Below are 22,388 nucleotides of genomic sequence, written 5' to 3' on the forward strand. Positions count from 1 at the left end.
GCAGTGCTGGAGTGATGCTTTCAATATAAGCCCTGTTCCCCCATTCTTATACTCACCCTCCAGCATCTTCATATAGTACTGTACAGGTACCACACTGGTCCCGCAGCTTCCAACATAATAACATACTATTATATATAATAACACCACATATAATAGTATGTTATTTATGTTATTAAATATTTTACCACATTTTTTTACTTCAAATATTTTTTTCCCTATTTTCCACCTCTAAAACCTGGGTGCGCCCTATAGTCTGGTGCGTCTTATGGTCCGAAAAATACGGTATATATGTATTCTATGTGTATATATCTATTCTATTCTAACCTGTCAGTGTGATTTTACTATATGATGCACATGAATTGTTGGCTTTTCAAAGGACACCGAAGCGTAAAAATCAGACAGCACTCGCATGGTCCGAGTGCTGTGCGATTTTTATTTTTTTCTCGCACCCATAGACTTGCATTGATGAGTCTCGGCTGAGTCTCGGTGACAATCGCAGTATGCAATTTCACATGGATGTCGAATACGCCCGAGAAAATAAATGGTGATGTGAGCGGCTTCATAGATTAACACTGGGCCGAATGCTATGTGATGTTTTCTCGCATAGCATTCGCCCATATTCTATGGTAGTGTGACGCTGGCCTTAGCATGAAATACTTTATTTGCAAGATATATCGCACTTACTGAGAACTGTAAGGGCTTAGTCACAGCCGATGGCATCTACAATATCTGATGTAACAATTTCCTGTTTTGAAGATGTGTTTTGCTGTTCAGACCACATTTAAAAAGGAAGAAGCCCGAGTATCAGATCTGTAAGCAGCAGGAAGTAGTCAGGGAACTCAGTAAATATGGCAGAAATGCACTAAATTATTTACTGCGATCTAGTGCTCTTCAATTGATCCTGCTCGTGCTATAGGCAGTTCTGTAGAGATCCCACATGAACAGGATGCATCATAATTTTTTTATTATCAGTTTGGCATCAGTTTCTATATGAGACATATTGAAAAAAGTGTGAAACTCACCTTATACAGAGTTTATAATAAAGGGAATCTGTCACCTCATCTTGGCCCTAAAAACTGTGGCCACCGCCATCAGGGGCTTATCTACAGCATTCTGTAATGCTGTAGATAAATCACCGATTTAACCTGAAAGATGAGAAAAACATGTCATATTATACTCCCCTGGGGGGGGCGGTCCCTCTTCGGTTCGGGTCCGATGGGCGTCTGTTGTGAATTCTGCTTTTGGGTTCCCTCCAGTGGTTGTAGGTGGGAATGCAGTTGTCCCTGAGTCGCAGTCCTGGCCAGGTGTATCTGCTGATTGCAGTTCTGACTGGGATATTTAGGTGTGCAGGATTCATTAGTCCTTGCCAGTTGTCCATGGTTCTGGGAGGTTTTGGATCTTTGTCTGGTTCCTCCAGCCTTGCTGCCATTTCAGCAAAGATAAGTGTCTGGTTTTTGTTTCTGTGGCACACGCTTAATAATTCTGTGCTATTCATTTGTTTTCTCTTGTCCAGCTTAGATTGAGTCAGTGTTTTTCTCTGTCTTGCTGGATTCTCTGGAGTTGCAGATATACGCTCCACATCTTTAGTTAGATGGTGGAGTTTTTTGTATTTTCTGCTGTGGATATTTTTGGAAGGGTTTTAATACTGACCGCTTAGTATTCTATCCTATCCTTTCCTATTTTAGCTAGAGTGGCCTCTTTTGCTAAATCCTGTTTCCTGCCTGTGTGTGTCTTTTCCTCTACTACTCACAGTCAATATTTGTGGGGGGCTGCCTATCCTTTGGGGTTCTGCTCTGAGTCAAGGTAGTATTCCTATTTTCATCTATAGGGGTATTTAGTCCTCCGGCTGTGTCGAGGTGTCTAGGATTTGTTAGGCACACCCCACGGCTACTTCTAGTTGCGGTGATACGTTCAGGATTTGCGGTCAGTATAGTTTCCACCAACTCCAGAGAAAGTTCCATGCGGCTCCAAGGTCACCGGATCATAACAGGCATCACAGGTCGGGGTCTGGCGCCTCCCATCTTCCTACGATGTCATCATCCTCCTTGCTTCTGTTGCGGCTCCTGCACAGACGTTCTTTATCTGCCCTGTTGAGGGCAGCGTACAGTACTGCAGTGCGTAGGCGCTGGGCCTCTCTGACCTTTCCCGGCACCTGCGTACTGCAGTACTTTGCTCTGCTCTCAACAGGGCAGATAAAGAACGTCTGTGCAGGAGCCGCGACAGGAAGAAGAGGACGTCACTGTATGAAGATGGGAGGCGCCGGACTTGGACCTGTGACACCCATCGGAGAGGGCCGCACCGGACCGCCCCTGGGTGAGTATAATATAACTTGTTTTTCTCCTCTTTCAGGTTACATCAGGGGCTTATCTACAGCATTAGAATGCTGTAGATAAGCCCCTGATAGCGGTGGCCGCAGTTTATAGGGCCAAAATGAGGTGACAGATTCCCTTTAATCAGTTGTACTGTAACAGATGACAAAATGCATAATCAGAAGCGTAAGTGGCAAGATACTGTATGTATCTACCCCTTTAAGTCTACACTATAGTGCGCTGTGTTCTCCAAACTGAGATCGGCATCAGTAAGCTTCAGTCAGGGAATAAAAGATCAGCATTTCTCACCAATGTTGCTGAATATTGATATTTTTCATGTTAAGGTTTGATCTAAATTCTTATGGTCTGCATGTATAGTATGGGACTAGAAATTAGGGGCGCGGTGGCAGAAGCGGGGCGAGGCAGGATTCTGCCGGTGCAATAACTGAACCTGCATCCGAGACGCAGGTTCAGTTAAACTCTATTGCTGTGTGGGCCCGCGCGGCAATAGCTGAGAGCCGCCAGCCAATAGGAGGCTGGCAGCTGACATCAGAGGGCACGTCGCCGGCGTATGACGTCTTTGTCATTCGACGGCGAGTACGCATTTAAAATGCCTGGGAGGTGGAGCCGCATATTCATCACTGTAATGTGTGGCACCACGCGACCGCTCATACATGAAGAGCTGCAACGCTGAGAGGAAGCTTCGAGGGAGCTGGGTAAGTATTTTAATGCCAGCGGGCGGGCGCACACGGGGGGAGGGAGGGGGAGATTACCGGGAACTTTACTTTAACACAAAAAAAAATGATTTTTCATTCCTTCGCTCCAGCGAACGCTGCTGGAGAGAAGAAATGAATGGGGCTTCAGCACCACAAGCTGGGGGGACAGCGCTTACTGCAGCGCTGTCTCCTGCATGGCACACGGACTGCACACGGACAGCATCTGTGTGCGGTACGTGTTTTACACGGAGCCATTGACTTTAATGGGTCCGTGTGATACGTGCGCTCCCACAAACACTGACATGTCTCCGTGTTTTTCAAACGGACACACGGTCCGTGAAAGCACGCTGACATGTGCAGAGACACATTGATTTTAATGTGTCTATGTGAGTCAGTGTCTCCGGTACGTGAGGAAACTGTCACCTCACATACCGGAGCCACTGACATGTGAAACAGGCCTTAGAGGAAAAGTATAATAGAAACATATGCACCACTTCTGCATTTATCACCCACTCCTGGTTTTGCAAAAAAAGACAATGCACTCACCGGTCCTTGAAAGTTATGTGCCTTTTAATCAGAACATGTGCAGGAACTTACCAGAGAACGTGGAATAGCGGACGACGGCCGTTTCGTGCGACTGCACTTCTACGGGTCCGAATGCCAACAGGATCCCAGAGAGCACCTATAAGGCGTAACCCACAGGAGGCTCTCAGCAGCCTCTTAGCAAACAATGAGCGTGAAAACACCCCCATATACCAAGATGAGAGAAATACATATAATTAGAACATACAAATAATAAAAAAACTAAAGAGCAAGAAAATCCACTAGAAAATAAATAAAAATGATGTAATACTTATAAAAACACTGCCATGTCCATTTTATCATTTAGACCCAAAGGGCCCATTGCAGACGTACGTAAGATCCATCTGCCCTCTGATCTGAGGAGGAGCCTGTTCAGGTCACCCCCCCGGGGAGGAAGAGACACCCGTTCTATTCCAGCAAAACGTAAGACACTAAAATCACCTGCATGAACCTGACGAACATGGCTGATCAACCTAGGAGCGCCTTTACCTGTTCGAATAGAATTGAAATGCTCCCTTATCCTGACGAACAACGGACGAATAGTCTTGCCCACATAGAAAAAGCCGCACGGGCAGAAGATGACGTACACAACATGGGTGGACCTACAGGTAATAAGCTGCCGCACAGTATGAGAAACAGCACCGATATGCAAATGAATGCCCGTTAGGTGGAAAGTACAGAAATTACAGCGTCCACACTTGTGATTACCTTTTGGGATCCCCATCTCTAACCAATTGCTATTGGTGTCACCAAAAAAACAATTGCTAGCTAGTAAATCTTTTAAGTTTCTGCCTCGTCGGCATGCAAATAGAGGACCATTCTTAGTAAAATCAGACAAATCGGGATCCTTTTCCAAAATATGCCAATTTTTACGGATAATGGATCTAATCAAATCGTCCATGGGGCCAAACTTAAACGAAAAAACAAACCTTTTGACCTTATTACTGTTATCATTAGTGGCACCCGTGGAGTTACCCGATATAGTATCTACCGCCCTATGATAAGCTAAATCCAAAAGGGGGTGAGGATAACCCCGTTGTTCAAATCTCCTATAGAGAACGCGTGATTGCCTCACAAAACCTGTAGTAGTGCTATTAATTCTTTTTACACGCAAAAATTGACTAAAAGGCAAAGCCTCCTTAGTATAGTGTGGGTGAGCACTCTGAAAGTGTAAAAGAGAATTAGACGCTGTCGGTTTGCGAAAAGCTTCTGTGAGTATTAGACCCTCATGTATGGATAATCTGACATCCAGGAATTCTAAGGAGTCCCCCCCAAAAAGGGATGTAAATTTCAAGTTCATGGTGTTAGATTGATTGAGGAAGGCTACAAACAGAGAAAAGTCCTCCCTTGACACATCCCAAACAACAAAAATATCGTCCACATAACGCAAAAAAAGTTTGATATTTTTTAAAAACGGATTGCTTGCTGCGTACACAAAATTCCTTTCGAAAACCGCCAAGAAAAGATTTGCCAGGGTACAAGCTACAGGGGTACCCATAGCGGTGCCTTCCGTTTGGTGTTACCGAATCTAAACGCGTTATGTTTTAAAATATAGATGAGGCCCTCACAAATAAAATTTTTCGTATGCTCATTAGTGGAAGTGTTATCGAGAATTTCTTTAATCGCCTCCACACCTAATTCATGAGGAATCCTGGTGTAGAGGCTTTCCACATCAATGGAGGTTAGATGGAAACCATCCTGCCACTGAAAATGTTTTACTTCACGTAAAAAAGCCTTAGTGTCTTTTATATATGAAGGTACGTCAAGAAGTAATGGGCGTAACAACCAATCTAGGTAACGGGACAGCGGCTCAGTGAGAGAGCCGATGTCCGAAACTATAGGGCGGCCGGGAGGAGAAGTAAGAGATTTGTGCAGCTTTGGTATGTGATACCAATAGGGTTTTAACGGAAAAGCAGGAAAAAGTTTCTCAGCTTGTTTTTCTGAAAAAACACCTAAGCTTATGTATTTTCTCATCAGGGAACGTAAAAGATCTTTATATTTGCTGGTAGGGTCTGACGGTAAGATGACATAAGTATTTACGTCAGACAGCTGTCTCAGTGCTTCAGTCACATAATAGTCCTTGCTTAATATGACGGTATTACCCCCTTTATCCGCGATGCGGAAAACCGCATCAGCCCAACCCTGCATCCCTTTTAGGGCTGCCTGTTCTTGGAATGTTAAATTATTAGGGAGTTTTTTATAAAGCAAAGCTTCCATTTCCCTATTTACCTGTGACTCAAAAATGTCTATGGGGCCCCCAGGGGACACCTGTGGCATAAAGGTGGATCTAATACCCCCACAAATGGTTTGACATCAGACATACGAGGTTCATAGATATTAACTGATGGATCTGAGAGACTAAGAAGCAACTCCACATCCTCCCTGATGTCAGGAGTAAGATCACCTGACGCAAAAAAAACCATAGATCCCACCGATTGCGGGACCTCCGCTGGAGGACGAGCTGAAGAAACCTCTTTATTGAAATATTTAAATAAATGGATTTTTCTCACGGCTTTAAACAAGTCGATCTTAAAATCCACTAAATCAAAATGCTCCGGCAAACAAAAATTTAAGCCCCTAGAAAGAACTGAAAGATGAGTTTCGTTAAGGACATGGTTAGTCAAATTTACAACAGGACAGGACGATATTTCCGTTAAGTCATCGGTCTCCAAGAGACCTGTTTTCTTTTTCTTTGATTCTCGGCTGGTTAACCATCTGCCGCCGCGGCGTGTCTTCCGTCTAAAGGGGTGGAACTGGTGGAATTTTGATTAGAAGGACCAGATGCACTCGCTGACCCCAGATTATCATCAGTGGCACTGGAGTCTGAGTCGGTAGTTAGATAATCCTTCTTATTTCTATGCTGAAATTGTTTATTCCTTTGATGACGTCTCGTGTTGTTGCGGAAAGTTTGAGGTTGGTTAAACTTCCTCCACGAAAAAATCTTGCCTGTGTCGAAGTCTCCTTTGTCTCTGATGAATTTGTCGCGTTTTCTTTGCTTAATTTCAGTTTGTAGAACTGCAGTCGCACGAAACGGCCGTCGTCCGCTATTCCACGTTCTCCTGTAAGTTCCTGCACATGTTCTGATTAAAAGGCACATAACTTTCAAGGACTAGTGAGTGCATTGTCTTTTTTTGCTGGATTTTGTATGTTCCATACCAGTGCACCCGGTGTCCGTGCAACACTCCAGACCTAGCAGCGGCACATAGCAGTGTGGTTTTAAAAGGTGCATAGGGGAGCAGTGCTGTGTCTTTTCTTTTGTTTTTTTGTGGTTTACACTCCTGGTTTTGGCTTACAAATACTGATGTAAAATACTGACCAAATACTGATGGTGTGACGTCAGCCTCAGTGTACAGGTGATCACCGGTGACATTATATGCACGAGCGCTGTATATAGTATACTGGTAATACAGTGATCACCAGTGACATTACACATTCAGTACAGACCAAAAGTTTGGACACACCTTCTCATTTAAAGATTTTTCTGTATTTTCATGACTATGAAAATTGTACATTCACACTGAAGGCTCTTTCATGTCAGTGACAAGTGTGGAGGAGAACGTTGGAGCACTCACTCAAGATCAAGGAGGCGCAGAGATTACAGAGGATACACTAAGCATTTGACAGCTTTGGGAATGCCCCCCTGGGCACTTGTGACTTTATATGAATATGGATTAAAGGTTTGATTTCTCACTTCTCCCAAACGCCACAGAGACATGTTCACACTTCTGATTTAGTCGCCTGCCCAGCACTATTAATGGTTAATGAGCAGAACGGAGCTGACAGACTCCAGTTATACAGAAGCAGAGTGCACAAACCGCGCTGTTCTGCTGAAGTCCTGGACTGAACCCGAGAGCATATTGTACAGACATTTATACATTTACAGGAATATTTGTTAAATATTTAGATCCTTTTATTTCTATGAGCTTAAGGACAATCACATAATGCGCTGAAACATACCCAGACTTAAAGGGGATTCCCATAACAGACATATCTGCTGTATAGGTAATAAAGATCTGATTGCTGGGGTCCCCATCAATCACTAAAGAGGGCTTCTGTTCCTCCTAACAGCATGACTACAGCGAGGCTGAATTTAGATGTCCGTGTTTCAAAGAACCCCGATGCCGCACAGTGGTGGTCTCCTAACCCAAACTAAGCCTCATATATGTCTAGTCGGGGTTAGGCGACCTGTGGCCGATCCAGGCTTTGAGGTCTGTATATGGACTGTGAACAGAGGAGCAGTCCGGAATGCACATCCATAGGAGAGGTGAAAAATAGGCCCAGCACTCAGGTGTTTATGTCAGTCATTCAGCAGTGATGAGACCAGCCTAGTCAGAGAGGAAGAAGACAGGAACTCTAGTGCCACCTAATGGAGGTAGCCATCTTAAGAATTCAGCACGGTGGCTCAGTGGTTAGCACTGCAGCGCTGGAGTCCTGGGTTCAAATCCCACCTTGGACAACATCTGCAAGGAGTTTGTATGTTCTCCCCATGTTCGCGTGGGTTTCCTCTGGGTTCTCTGGTTTCCTCCCACATTCCAAAGACATACTGATAGGGAATTTAGATTGGGAGCCCCATCAGGGACAGTGATGATAATGTATGCAAACTGTAAAGCGCTGCGGAATATGTTAGGCCTCTTTCACACTTCAGTTGTTTGGCGTCAGTCAGTACCGACATAGTGACGGATCCGTCACAATTGTTGAGAAAACGGTTCTAACGGATCCGTTTTTTTGACGGATCCGTTACTTGGGGGTTGTCTGGGAAAAGTATCTACTTTTTGGAGCATGCGCAATTGAAAAAACGATTGGGGCGACGGATCCGCCGAAAAAACGGTTGCGGCGGATCCGTCGCCCATAGGCGGCCATTCTATGGATCCGTCGCGATCCGCCATTTCGGCGTTGACAAAAAACGTTTCAATGTCCGTCTATTTTCAGAAAACGTCCGCCAAATTTCGACGGATCCGTCACATGGCGGATGGAACGGACGACCATCCGTCACAATCCGTTGCTAATGCAAGTCTATGGGAAAATAACGGATCCGTCAAAAAAAATTGACGGATCCGTTATTTGAGGAAAATGGCGGTTTTAGACTGACGCCAAACAACTGAAGTGTGAAAGAGGCCTTAGGGTTATATAAAAATAAAGATTATTATTATATCAACTATTTAAAGGGAATCTTTCAACATTTTTTTTACTATGTAATCTGAGGACTATTATCAACCAAAATGTCCTAAACAATGCAGAGGGCACTTCAACATACAATGTCACCCAACTTCCATTTTACAATATAATTATGGAAACAAGAAGAGATCCCATATTAAGGCTAGGTTCCCATTGCGTTAATGGGAACGCGCTAACGGACAGCGTTGCACGGCGAAATTAACGCCGTGCAACGCGTCCGTTAGCGCGCCCATTCACGGCAATGGGAACGCGCAGCACCAGCGCGTGCCATGTTCGGCACGCGCTAGCGACGCGCTGGTGTTTTTTGGCGCTCCGCGGACGCGAGAGCGGGGACGTTACTGCGACCCCGGAACGCGGCCCCGGTAAAAACATTGCGTTAGCGCAATCTGCTAGCGCTAAACGGATTGCACTAACGCAATGTGACCCTAGCCTAAGATAAAAATAGCTTTTATTTAATAATACATAAAATCAACAAAAATAAAAAATAAAATTACTGTCAACAAGACGTGATGCCCCCGGAAGAAGATGGCGGCGAAACATTCATCAGGATGAGTGGACGCCAAGGAATATAGCACCGTCTATTTAGGTAATTATGATCAGTCAATGCATTTATGGGACCAGCGGTCTGATTGTCATGGTATGATGAATGGTAGCACTAGCCTCATTACCAGCCTTATATTTATATATGCCTATATGAGCATAAGATACCGGATGTGTATAGTGTTGCACTTTTGGACAATAGGGGGTTAGCCACAGTTAACGATTATTTATTTATCATTGAATACCAATATTATTTGGCACTGCTGGGTTACTTTTATTGACTAGGTCATGGTCCATTTATATTGATAGGGATTGCATATATGACTTTGACAGTAATTGACATCTTTATGTCTACTATACAGGTATACACTTTGTTTTGACAGTAATTTATGTTTCATGTGTATTATATATTAACATCATGAGAAGTGCGGTCTTCATCACCGCACTTCTCATGATGTTGCCTCATTCGCGCCACCAGGCCTTGCATCGTTTGCATTTTGCACGCATGCCTGCCTTACCGATAGGCGAAGGAGCTTCATTAAAATATTCCCAAACTGGGTCTCTTTTACGGCCTGCTGCCATTATAAGGAAAGAATGTAATAAACCACAGATCGTACACACAAACAGATCCAGACTTGTCTGTCTGTGGCTATGCTGCAGTATTGTGCTCAAAGTTTCACTTTCATTTTCTTGTCTACTTGCCCTTCCTCCTCCTCACACTTAGATTCACATTCTTCTTGTGTTGTGCAGATCTATTCCACTCCAAACAATCAAACATATTGTCTAACTTCTTGGACTTGGCACTGAAGGGGTTGATTCTGTATTCATAGGTTTGTAGAACAATAGGATTAAGGTCTTTTTCTCAACTCTGTTCATGTTGTAACATTTTTGCCTTGAAGAAGAGGCTGGGACCTCTGCGGAGTCAAATTCAGTTAGGTAGAAACTTTGATTTAAATCACTGATTTAAATCAAGCCTTACTGACTAGTGATTTAAATCATGATTTAAATCGTGATTTAAATCAGTTAGATTTAAATCAAATCCACCCTGACTGTTAGTATAAGAATATCCCTTGTATTTATTACATCAGTGGTATTTTGGTGTTATTATTCACTTGGTGTCCTGTTGACAGTAATTTTGTATTTTATTTTTGTTGATTTTATGTATTATTAAATAAAAGCTATTTTTTTATCTTAATATGGGATCTCTTCTTGTTTCCATAATTATATTGTAAAATGGAAGTTGGGTGACATTGTAATCTGAGGACTGCATGAGGCAGCAGCTGAGACATTGAATTCAGCGACGTGTCACTTATTAGGGGATGTGTGCTGTTTTCTTACAATAAAGGTTTTATCACCAGGAGATTATCATTGCCCTGACCACAGTGCATGTGAGCCTTGGTCTTACCACACCCCCTCCTGTGATAAACAGCTTATGGTCAATAGACAATGTAGATACAAAGTCTGCTGTGGGCGGGGTTAGCTGTCTAAGCTCTGCTCCATGCTAAATTTAAGAACTCTGAATGGCTGCACCCAATAAACTAAGTGATACACTACTGGAATCAGGGTTCTACATTATGCTGCTCTCAGATGAGGTAGCAAAATGCAGGTGATAATTTCCCTTTAACCCCTCTGTGACCTTGGACGTACTATCCCGTCGAGGTGCCCTGGGCCTATCTGACCCTTGACGGGATAGTACGTCCTGCCCTTTAATGCGATACCGCGACTTAAGTCGCGGTGATCGCATTAAAATTCCGACGCCATCTCACCTGGGGGGAGATGGCCTCGGCATCCAGGGCATTGTCGCCGCCCACCCGCCCTCTCGATCGCTGTGATTGGCTGTTCAATTCTGAACAGCCAATCACAGCCATTCTCATTGTTTCAGCCAATCGGAGCGGCTGAAACAATGAGGTCACAGGCTAGGATCGAGTACCGATGTACTCGATCCTAGGTCCGGTGCCTGGCAACGCCAGGCACCGGCAAGAACACCCCGGATTGGCGCGATCGCCGATCGCATCGATCGCGCCAATCGCAGGGCACCGCGCGGTATTACCGCGCTGTGCCCTGCCGGAACCTGCGTGGATCGGTGCTCTAATAGCACCGATCCTAGGATAGGACACAGTGCAGGCCCAGCAGGGCCTGCAGGAGCCGATTGGCGCGATCGATGTCATCGTCGATCGCGCCAATCACAGGGCGCACCGGCGATCACGCTGTGACCGCTCTGTGCCCTGCAGGTGACCTGGCTGTGACCTGCCTAGGATGGCGCGAACAGATCCGATCCTAGGCAGGTCACAGCCAGGTCACCAGGAAAGCTCTGATTGGTGGGATCGATGTTATGGTCGATCCCACCAATGACAGGTCACAGCAGCAGCATGACCGCTCTGTGACCTGTCTGTGTCACCTGCCTGACCTGTGTATGACCGCTCTGCAGGGTCCTCATTCTAGCTGAGGATTCCTACAGAGCGGTCATACTGCTGGATCTCCCTGCTGGATTTTGTGCCTGGATCTCCCTGCCGTGCTGGGTATTGTGGTGCCACAGCAGCCTGTAGCACCACAATCCCTGCTAAAGAAAGAAGACAACTAAACGTAAGTTTTATCCCTGATCCCTGCCCAATCCCCGTTCATCCACCCCAATCCCCGTTCATCCACCCCAATCCCCGTTCATCCACCCCAATCCCCGTTCATCCACCCCAATCCCCCCTTCCCCCTCTTTTTACCCCCTCCACCCCCATTTGTGCCGCCTCCGTGCGCACATTTAGTAGCCGCCGAGCGTTGATTGGTGACGCAGTTCACCGATCAACGCTCGCGCTCGCTTTTTTTCCCTCGCCCCCGTTGCGCCAACTCCGTACACACATTCCGCAGCCGCCAAAGTTTGATAAGTGACGCAGTTCACTTATCAGAGTTTGTGCCTGCCGTTTTCCTTTTTTTTTTTTTCACCCCCCTTTTGCGCCACCTGACTACAACCGTACGTTTTGATCACTGATCCCTGCCCAATCCCCACTTCCACCCCCATCTCCCTTCCCCCTCTTTTTACCCCCCTTTGCACCTCCTTCCGTGCGCCCATTTAACAGCCGCCGAACGTTGATTGGTGACGCAGTTCACCGATCAACGCTCGCGCTCGCTTTTTTTCCCTCACCCCCGTTGCGCCAACTCCGTACACACATTCCGCAGCCGCCAAAGTTTGATAAGTGACGCAGTTCACTTATCAGAGTTTGTGCCTGCCGTTTTCCTTTTTTTTTTTTTTCACCCCCCTTTTGCGCCACCTGACTACAACCGTACGTTTTGATCACTGATCCCTGCCCAATCCCCACTTCCACCCCCATCTCCCTTCCCCCTCTTTTTACCCCCCTTTGCACCTCCTTCCGTGCGCCCATTTAACAGCCGCCGAACGTTGATTGGTGACACAGTTCACCGATCAACTCTCGCGCTCGCTTTTTTCCCTTCAGCCTTTTTGCGCAACCTCCGTACACACATCCCGCAGCCGCCAAACTTTGATAAGTGACGCAGTTCTCTTATCAGAGTTTGTGCCTGCCTTTTTTTTTTTTTTTACAGGTTTTTCTTCTCCTTTTAGCATTTTCTTTTCAGATAAGTTTGCACAAATCACTATCCCCCCACACATACACATACAGTTATCAATAAAGTGCACCCAATCACCATATTCACACAAAAATGTCCCGCTCGTCCCGTTCGTCCCAACAGCGCTATTCATTGGAGGAGGCATATGCTTTCCTTGCCTCCGACACTGATAGCGAGGGAGAGGATCCCACTTTTCTTCACTTTTCTGATTCTTCATCCTCTTCCTCCTCCTCCTCCTCTTCCTCCTCGGGTCCTGCGGAACCACCACGCAGACGCCCCAGGACAGAAGATGAGGCAGCCCCCACCACTCCTGAACCAGCGCTCCCCACTGCGGAACCAACATGGACCTCGCCCCCCGAAAATTACGAGCCACTGATTCCTGATTTTGTGGCAGAATCAGGAATCAAGTTTGACACCACGGGCCTCACAGAAACAGACTTTTTCAAAGTCTTTTTCTCTGAGGATTTTATTAACCTCATGGTGGAGCAAACTAATTTGTATGCTCGTCAATTTTTGGAGCAAAACCCCGGTACATCATTTTCCAACTGGTCTCCTGTAGACGCAGTTGAAATGATGCAGTTTTGGGGCCTGGTCCTCCACATGGGGATCGTGAAGAAGCCAGAAATGCGGCAATATTGGAGTGTAGATGTTTTATATAACACTCCAGTATTCCGAATGGCCATGGTTCGGAGACGTTTTGAGGCCATCCATAAATTCCTGCATTATTCCGATAATGCACAGTGTCCCGCACGAGATGACCCCAACTTTGACCGTCTGTTCAAAGTTCGGCCGGTCATCGAACACTTCAACAAAAAGTTTTCTGAAGTGTACGTGCCCAAAAGGGACATCTGCGTGGATGAGTCCTTGGTCCATTTTAAGGGGCGGCTCGGATTCCGTCAATACCTGCCCAACAAAAGGGCCAGGTACGGAATCAAACTCTACAAGCTGTGTGAGAGTGCCTCAGGGTACATCCACAGGTTTAGAGTGTATGAAGGGAAGGACAGCAGGATTGAACCCCCTGAGTGTCCTCCTGTCCTGGGAGTGAGTGGGAAGATCGTGTGGGATTTGGTGCACCCACTGCTGGATAAAGGTTATCACCTCTATACTGATAACTTTTATACCAGCATCCCACTCTACAAATCCCTCTCTGCGCGAGGTACCGCAGCCTGCGGTACTGTGCGCAAAAATCAGAGAGGCCTCCCAAAGACGCTACTTCGGCAGATGCTCAGAAAAGGTGAGAGCAAGGCCCAATGTAGCGACCACCTGCTGGTGGTAGAGTACAAGGACAAGAGGGATGTCCTTCTCTTGACCACCATACATGGTGATGGCAGAGCCCTCAGCACTGTACGGGGTACCTCTACACAGGTCTGCAAACCGCACTGTGTACTGGGCTACAACAAAAGCATGGGGGGGGTTGATCTCTCTGATCAACTCCTCCAACCATACAGTGCTTTGAGAAAGGCCAAGGTGTGGTACAAAAAGTTGGCCGTCCACATCGTACAAATGGCAATGCTCAACGCTTTCCTGCTGTTACGATGTGCACGCCACACCGATATGTCGTACCTTCAGTTCCAGGAGGTAGTGGTTAAGGCCCTGATATTTGGTACTCCGGAAGGAGAGGGCCCCAGTACTTCCGGAACTGAAGGTGCTCGTATCGTACCAGGCCAGCATTTTCCGGGGGTGGTCCCGCCAACCGGCAGAAAAGGTAAGCCGCAAAAAAGGTGCCGAGTGTGTTACAAAAGGGGAATACGCAAGGACACCATTTATCAATGCGACACCTGCCCCGAAAAACCTGGCCTGTGTATGAAGGATTGCTTCAGATTGTACCACACCTCCATGCACTACTAATTTACTTTACAAGAAAGCGTACATTAGTTCCAAAAAGGGGGCACATCTAGATAAGTTCCTTGGGGGGGGTCTAGGTTCCAAAATGATGTCACTTGTGGGTTTTTTTTACTGTTTAGGCACATCAGGGGCTCTGCAAACGGAACATGACGACCGCAGACAATTTCTGCATTCCAAAACGTCACAACTTCCCTTTCGAGCCCCAACGTGTGCCTAAACAGTTTTTTCCCACATATGGCGTACCAGCGTAATCAGGACAATTTGGACAACAACTTTTGATGTCCAATTTCTCCTGTTACCTTTGGGAAAATTAAAAATTGGGGACTAAAATATCATTTTTGTGGGAAAAAATAGGATTTTTTATTTTCACGCCTGGGCATTATAAACTTTAGTGAAGCACGTGGGGGTTCAAATTTCTCACCAAACACCTAGATAAGTTCCTTAGGGGGTACAGTTTCCAAAATGGGGTCACTTGTGGGGGGTTTCTACTGTTTAGTCACATCAGGGGCTCTGCAAATGGAACATGATGCCAGCAGAACATTCCATCAAAGTCTGCATTCCAAAACGTCACTACTTCCCTTTCGAGCCCCAACGTGTGCCCAAACAGTAGTTCCTCCCCACATATGGGGTATCAGCGTACTCAGGACAAATTGGACAACAACTTTTGGGGTCCAATTTCTCCTGGTACCCTTGGGAAAATTAAAAATTGGGGACTAAAATATCATTTTTGTGGGAAAAAATAGGATTTTTTATTTTCACACCTGGGCATTATAAACTTTAGTGAAGCACGTGGGGGTTCAAAATTCTCACCACACAACTAGATAAGGTCCTTAGGGGGTACAGTTTCCAAAATGGGGTCACTTGTGGGGGGTTTCTACTGTTTAGTCACATCAGGGGCTCTGCAAATGGAACATGATGCCAGCAGAACATTCCATCAAAGTCTGCATTCCAAAACGTCACTACTTCCCTTTCGAGCCCCAACGTGTGCCCAAACAGTAGTTCCTCCCCACATATGGGGTATCAGCGTACTCAGGACAAATTGGACAACAACTTTTGGGGTCCAATTTCTCCTGGTACCCTTGGGAAAATTAAAAATTGGGGACTAAAATATCATTTTTGTAGGAAAAAATAGGATTTTTTATTTTCACGCCTGGGCATTATATACTTTAGTGAAGCACGTGGGGGTTCAAAATTCTCACCACACAACTAGATAAGTTCCTTAGAGGGTCTAGTTTCCAAAATGGGGTCACTTGTGGGGGGTTTCCACTGTTTAGGCACATCATGGGCTCTCCAAACGCGACATGGCGTCCGATCTCAATTCCAGCCAAAGTTAGCTTGAAAAAGTCAAACGGCGCTCCTTTCCTTCTGAGCCCTGCCATGCGCCCAAACAGTGGTCCCCCCCCCACATATGGGGTATCAGCGTACTCAGGACAAATTGGACAACAACTTTTGGGGTCCAATTTCTCCTTTTACCCTTGAGAAAATAAAAAATTGGGGACTAAACGATCATGTTTGTGGAAAAAATAGGAATTTTTTTTTTCACGCCCGGGCGTTATAAACTTTCGTGAAGCACTTGGGGGATAAAAGTGCTCATGACACATCTAGATAAGTTCCTTAGGGGGTCTAGTTTCCAAAATGGGGTCATTTGTGGGGGGTTTCCACTGTTTAGGCACATCAGGGGGTCGCCAAACGCGACATGGCGTCCGATCTCAATTCCAGCCAAATTTAGCTTGAAAAAGTCAAACGGCGCTCCTTTCCTTCTGAGCCCTGCCATGCGCCCAATCAGTGGTCCCCCCCCACATATGGGGTATCAGCGTACTCAGGACAAATTGGACAACAACTTTTGGGGTCCAATTTCTCCTTTTACCCTTGAGAAAATAAAAAATTGGGGACTAAACGATCATGTTTGTGGAAAAAATAGGAATTTTTTTTTTCACGCCCGGGCGTTATAAACTTTCGTGAAGCACTTGGGGGATAAAAGTGCTCATGACACATCTAGATAAGTTCCTTAGGGGGTCTAGTTTCCAAAATGGGGTCACTTGTGGGGGGTTTCCACTGTTTAGGCACATCAGGGGGTCGCCAAACGCGACATGGCGTCCGATCTCAATTCCAGCCAAATTTAGCTTGAAAAAGTCAAACGGCGCTCCTTTCCTTCTGAGCCCTGCCATGCGCCCAAACAGTGGTCCCCCCCCACATATGGGGTATCAGCGTACTCAGGACAAATTGGACAACAACTTTTGGGGTCCAATTTCTCCTTTTACCCTTGAGAAAATAAAAAATTGGGGACTAAACGATCATGTTTGTGGAAAAAATAGGAATTTTTTTTTTCACGCCCGGGCGTTATAAACTTTCGTGAAGCACTTGGGGGATAAAAGTGCTCATGACACATCTAGATAAGTTCCTTAGGGGGTCTAGTTTCCAAAATGGGGTCATTTGTGGGGGGTTTCCACTGTTTAGGCACATCAGGGGGTCGCCAAACGCGACATGGCGTCCGATCTCAATTCCAGCCAAAGTTAGCTTGAAAAAGTCAAACGGCGCTCCTTTCCTTCTGAGCCCTGCCATGCGCCCAAACAGTGGTCCCCCCCCCACATATGGGGTATCAGCGTACTCAGGACAAATTGGACAACAACTTTTGGGGTCCAATTTCTCCTTTTACCCTTGAGAAAATAAAAAATTGGGGACTAAACGATCATGTTTGTGGAAAAAATAGGATTTTTTTTTTTCACGCCCGGGCGTTATAAACTTTCGTGAAGCACTTGGGGGATAAAAGTGCTCATGACACATCTAGATAAGTTCCTTAGGGGGTCTAGTTTCCAAAATGGGGTCATTTGTGGGAGGTTTCCACTGCTTAGGCACATCAGGGGGTCGCCAAACGCGACATGGCGTCCGATCTCAATTCCAGCCAAATTTAGCTTGAAAAAGTCAAACGGCGCTCCTTTCCTTCTGAGCCCTGCCATGCGCCCAAACAGTGGTCCCCCCCCACATATGGGGTATCAGCGTACTCAGGACAAATTGGACAACAACTTTTGGGGTCCAATTTCTCCTTTTACCCTTGAGAAAATAAAAAATTGGGGACTAAACGATCATGTTTGTGGAAAAAATAGGATTTTTTTTTTTCACGCCCGGGCGTTTGTAAACTTTCGTGAAGCACTTGGGGGATAAAAGTGCTCATGACACATCTAGATAAGTTCCTTCGGGGGTCTAGTTTCCAAAATAGGGTCACTTGTGGGGGGTTTCCACTGTTTAGGCACATCAGGGGGTCGCCAAACGCGACATGGCGTCAGATCTCAATTCCAGCCAAATTTAGCTTGAAAAAGTCAAACGGCGCTCCTTTCCTTCTGAGCCCTGCCATGCGCCCAAAAAGTGGTTCCCCCTCACATGTGGGGTATCAGCGTACTCAGGATAAATTGGACAACAACTTTTGAGGTCCATTTTCTCTTTTTACCCTTGGGAAATTAAAAAGATTATTGCTGAAAGATCATTTTTGTGACTAAAAAGTAAAATGTTAATTTTTTCCTTCCATGTTGCTTCTGCTGCTGTGAATCACCTGAAGGGTTAATAAACTTCTTGAATGTGGTTTTGAGCACCTTGAGGGGTGCAGTTTTTAGAATGGTGTCGCTTTTGGGTATTTTCTGCCATATAGACCCTTCAAAATGACTTCAAATGTGAGGTGGTCCCTAAAAAAAATGGTTTTGTAAATTTGGTTGTAAAAATGAGAAATTGCTGGTCAAATTTTAACCCTTATAACTTCCTTGAAAAAAAAAAGTTTGTTTCAAAAATTGTGCTGATGTAAAGTAGACATGTGGGAAATGTTATTTATTAACTATATTGTGTCACATAACTCTCTGGTTTAACAGAATAAAAATTCAAAGTTGGAAAATTGTGAAATTTTCAAAATTTTCGCCAAATTTCCGTTTTTTTCACAAATAAACGCAAGTTATATCGAAGAAATTTTAGCACTATCATGAAGTACAATATGTTACAAGAAAACAATCTCAGAATCGCTAAGATCCGTTGAAGCGTTTCGGAGTTATAACCTCATAAAGGGACAGTGGTCAGAATTGTAAAAATTGGCCTGGTCATTAACGTGCAAACCACCCTTGGGGGTAAAGGGGTTAAACATCCTTACCACATGATCTACTATATAATTGTCTAAGGGTCACTTCCGTCTGTCTGTCTGTCTTTCTGTCACGGATATTAATTGGTCGCGGCCACTGTCTGTCATGGAAATCCAAGTCGCTGATTGGTCGTGGCTGTTTTGCCGCGACCAATCAGCGACCGGCACAGTCCGGCGGAAAAATGGCTGCTCCTTCCTCCCCGAAGTCAGTGCCTGGTCCATACTCCCCTCCAGTCAGCCCTCACACAGGGTTAATGCCAGCGTTAATGGACCGCGGTGTAACGCATTCCATTAACGCAGCTATTAACCCTGTGTGACCAACTTTTTACTATTGATGATGCGTATGCAGCATCAATAGTAAAAAGTTCTAATGTTACAAATAATAATAATAATAATAAAAAAAAAAAAAGATTATTCTTACCCTCCGCCGTCGCGTCCTCTCCTTGGCAGTGCAAGCGGCAGGCTCCGGTGCCAAGGATGCTATGCGAGAAGGACCTTCCATGACATCACGGTCATGTGACGGCGATGTCATCACAGGTCCTGCGCTCATACCAACCCTGGGACCGGAAGCTGCCACCTGCACCGCACACAGGCGACAGGACTACAAGGGTTCCCTCGGAAGGTGAGTATATGTTTATTTTTTATTTTAACTCTTTTTTTAACCTGTTACATACGTGGCTGGCCAATATACTACGTGACTGGCCAATGTACTACGTGGCTGGCCAATGTACCACATGGCTGTGCTGTATACTACATCGCTGGGCAATATACTACGTGACTGGGCAATATACTACGTGTCTGTGCTGTATACTACATGTCTGTGCTGTATACTACGTAGCTGGGCAATATACTACGTGGCTGGGCAATATACTACGTGGCTCTGTGCTGTATACTACGTGACTGGGCAATATACTACATGACTGGGCAATATACTACGTGGCTGGGCAATATACTACGTGGCTAGGCAATATACTACGTGGCTGGGCAATATACTATGTGTCTGTGCTGTATACTACGTCGCTGTGCAATATACTACGTAGCTGGGCAATATACTACATGACTGGGCAATATACTACGTGGCTGAGCAATATACTACATCGCTGTGCAATATAGTACGTGACTGGGCAATATACTATGTGGCTATGTGCTGTATACTACGTCGCTGTGCAATATACTACGTAGCTGGGCAATATACTACATGACTGGGCAATATACTACGTGGCTGGGCAATATACTATGTGTCTGTGCTGTATACTACGTCGCTGTGCAATATACTACGTCGCTGTGCAATATAGTACGTGACTGGGCAATATACTATGTCGCTGTGCAATATACTACGTGGCTGGGCAATATAGTACGTGGCTCTGTGCTGTATACTACGTCGCTGTGCAATATACTACGTAGCTGGGCAATATACTACGTGACTGGGCAATATACTACGTGACTGGGCAATATACTATGTGACTCTGTGCTGTATACTACGTTGCTGTGCAATATACTATGTAGCTGGGCAATATACTACGTGGGCTGGGCAATATACTATGTGGCTGGGCAATATACTACGTGGCTCTGTGCTGTATACTACGTTGCTGTGCAATATACTACGTAGCTGGGCAATATACTACGTGACTCTGTGCTGTACACTACGTTGCTGTGCAATATACTATGTGGCTGGGCAATATACTACGTAGCTGGGCAATATACTACGTAGCTGGGCAATATACTACGTGACTGGGCAATATACTACGTGACTCTGTGCTGTATACTACGTTGCTGTGCAATATACTATGTAGCTGTACAATATACTATGTAGCTGGGCAATATACTACGTGGGCTGGGCAATATACTACGTGGCTCTGTGCTGTATACTACGTTGCTGTGCAATATACTACGTGACTCTGTGCTGTACACTACGTTGCTGTGCAATATACTATGTAGCTGCGCAATATACTACGTGGCTGGGCAATATACTACGTGGGCTGGGCAATATACTACGTAGCTGGGCAATATACTACGTGGACATGCATATTCTAGAATACCCGATGCGTTAGAATCGGGCCACCATCTAATTTAGAATAAGAAGCTAAACCAGACCCATCATTTAAAGACACGTGTTTGCCCCCTAATCAATGCAAAGCAGGAGATCTGATTTAGCTGGGTCAGAGGCCTCTGACAGGGGGTTTAATGGGTAAAGTATCTCCTTTTAGAGAACGCCAGGTCATATTAAGGAGACTTATAAGCCATTCAATGCTCCTCAGGGAATGAAAATATTAAACTATCTTCTTCAGAGATCTAATACCAATTAAAAGGAAAACAATAATAACAGTAGGATAAAAGGCAGAAATGTGCGCTGTGTGATTTTTATATATAAGAAATATTTTGGCAGGATGCTAATACTATGGTAGGTACTGTCACTTTCACTAAATGCTCTGCTGCTTACCTACCTCTTCCTATAATTGCTTCCTGTTTATTATACTAATGAGTGAATATAACATTAGAATAGAAAGAGATGGAGGCACTTACCAGTCAGCCCAGTGCAGCCAGTGTGTCAGTGAGGGGAGGACAGGATGCCCAGCAGCTTCCCCTTCTCCAGCCAGGCCCTGCAGCTGCAGCATCACTACATGCCAGCCATGCCGGGGACTGATGCAGCAGATCACGTGAGCACACAGGGACACACAGACATCGCCTCCTCCAGCTGTGTGCACAGTGTGTGCAGCACCGCGTGTAACCCGGGAGATGATTGGCTGCTGTCCTGTCCTCACTGCTCCTTGTGTTCTGCTCTCTGATTAGTCAGGGAGATCTTCATGCCTGGTGTCTGTGTATTCTCAGCTGGGCGCCCTCTAAGCTGTGCACTCTGAAAGGGAAAGAGTTAAAGGAACAGTCTGAGGCTGCCATCACACTAGCAGTATTTGGTCAGTATTTTACATCAGTATTTGTAAGCCAAAACCAGGAGTGGGTGATAAATGCAGAAGTGGTGCATATGTTTCTATTATACTTTTCCTCTAATTGTTCCACTCCTGGTTTTGGCTTAGAAATACTGATGTAAAATACTGACCGAATACTGCTAGTGTGACGGCAGCCTAAGGGTATGTTTCCACCTTCAGGATGGCCGGCGGTTTAGTTTGAGCGGTCTGTGCTAAGCCCTGCCCCCTTCTGGGGACGTGATGATACCGGATGTGTTCATAGCACACATCCGGGATCATCGCACCCATCGCATAGGGCCCTGTGCTATATCTGAAAAGACGCGCAGCGTGTCCGGAATCGCAGGGCCGCCGCGTGCGTGTTACCACACATAGTGGAGACGGGATTTCATTAAATCCCCTCCACTATGCTGTAACATCTGGACGCTGCCTGTTTGACGCTGCGTCCCTATGCAGCGTCAAACACGCAGCGTTTACTGCACGTGGACACATACCCTAAGGGTATGTGCTCACGTTCAGGTTTTTTCGCGTTTTTTTCGCGATAAAATGCTATAAAAATGCATTATAAACTCCTACATATGCATCCTATCATTTAGAATGCATTCTGCAA

The 22,388-nt window shown here is 45.5% G+C and overlaps 1 protein-coding gene across 2 annotated transcripts in view; it reads right to left on the minus strand.

The window, feature by feature from the left end:
• The window catches only part of ORAI2 (ORAI calcium release-activated calcium modulator 2), a 65,435-nt gene extending 43,417 nt beyond the window's left edge, over positions 1-22,018 (minus strand). Inside the window, exon 1 of one of the 2 annotated variants that reach the window (XM_069761312.1) lies at positions 21,381-22,018. The gene's annotated coding sequence lies outside the window, so the exon portion shown is untranslated. The remainder of the gene's footprint in view (positions 1-21,380) is intronic. The other variant, XM_069761311.1, reaches the window with a different exon arrangement.
• Between the last annotated feature and the right edge of the window lie 370 nt (positions 22,019-22,388).

Source organism: Ranitomeya imitator, chromosome 3 (assembly GCF_032444005.1).
Source record: "Ranitomeya imitator isolate aRanImi1 chromosome 3, aRanImi1.pri, whole genome shotgun sequence".
In the NCBI taxonomy this organism is placed as follows: Eukaryota; Metazoa; Chordata; class Amphibia; order Anura; family Dendrobatidae; genus Ranitomeya; species Ranitomeya imitator.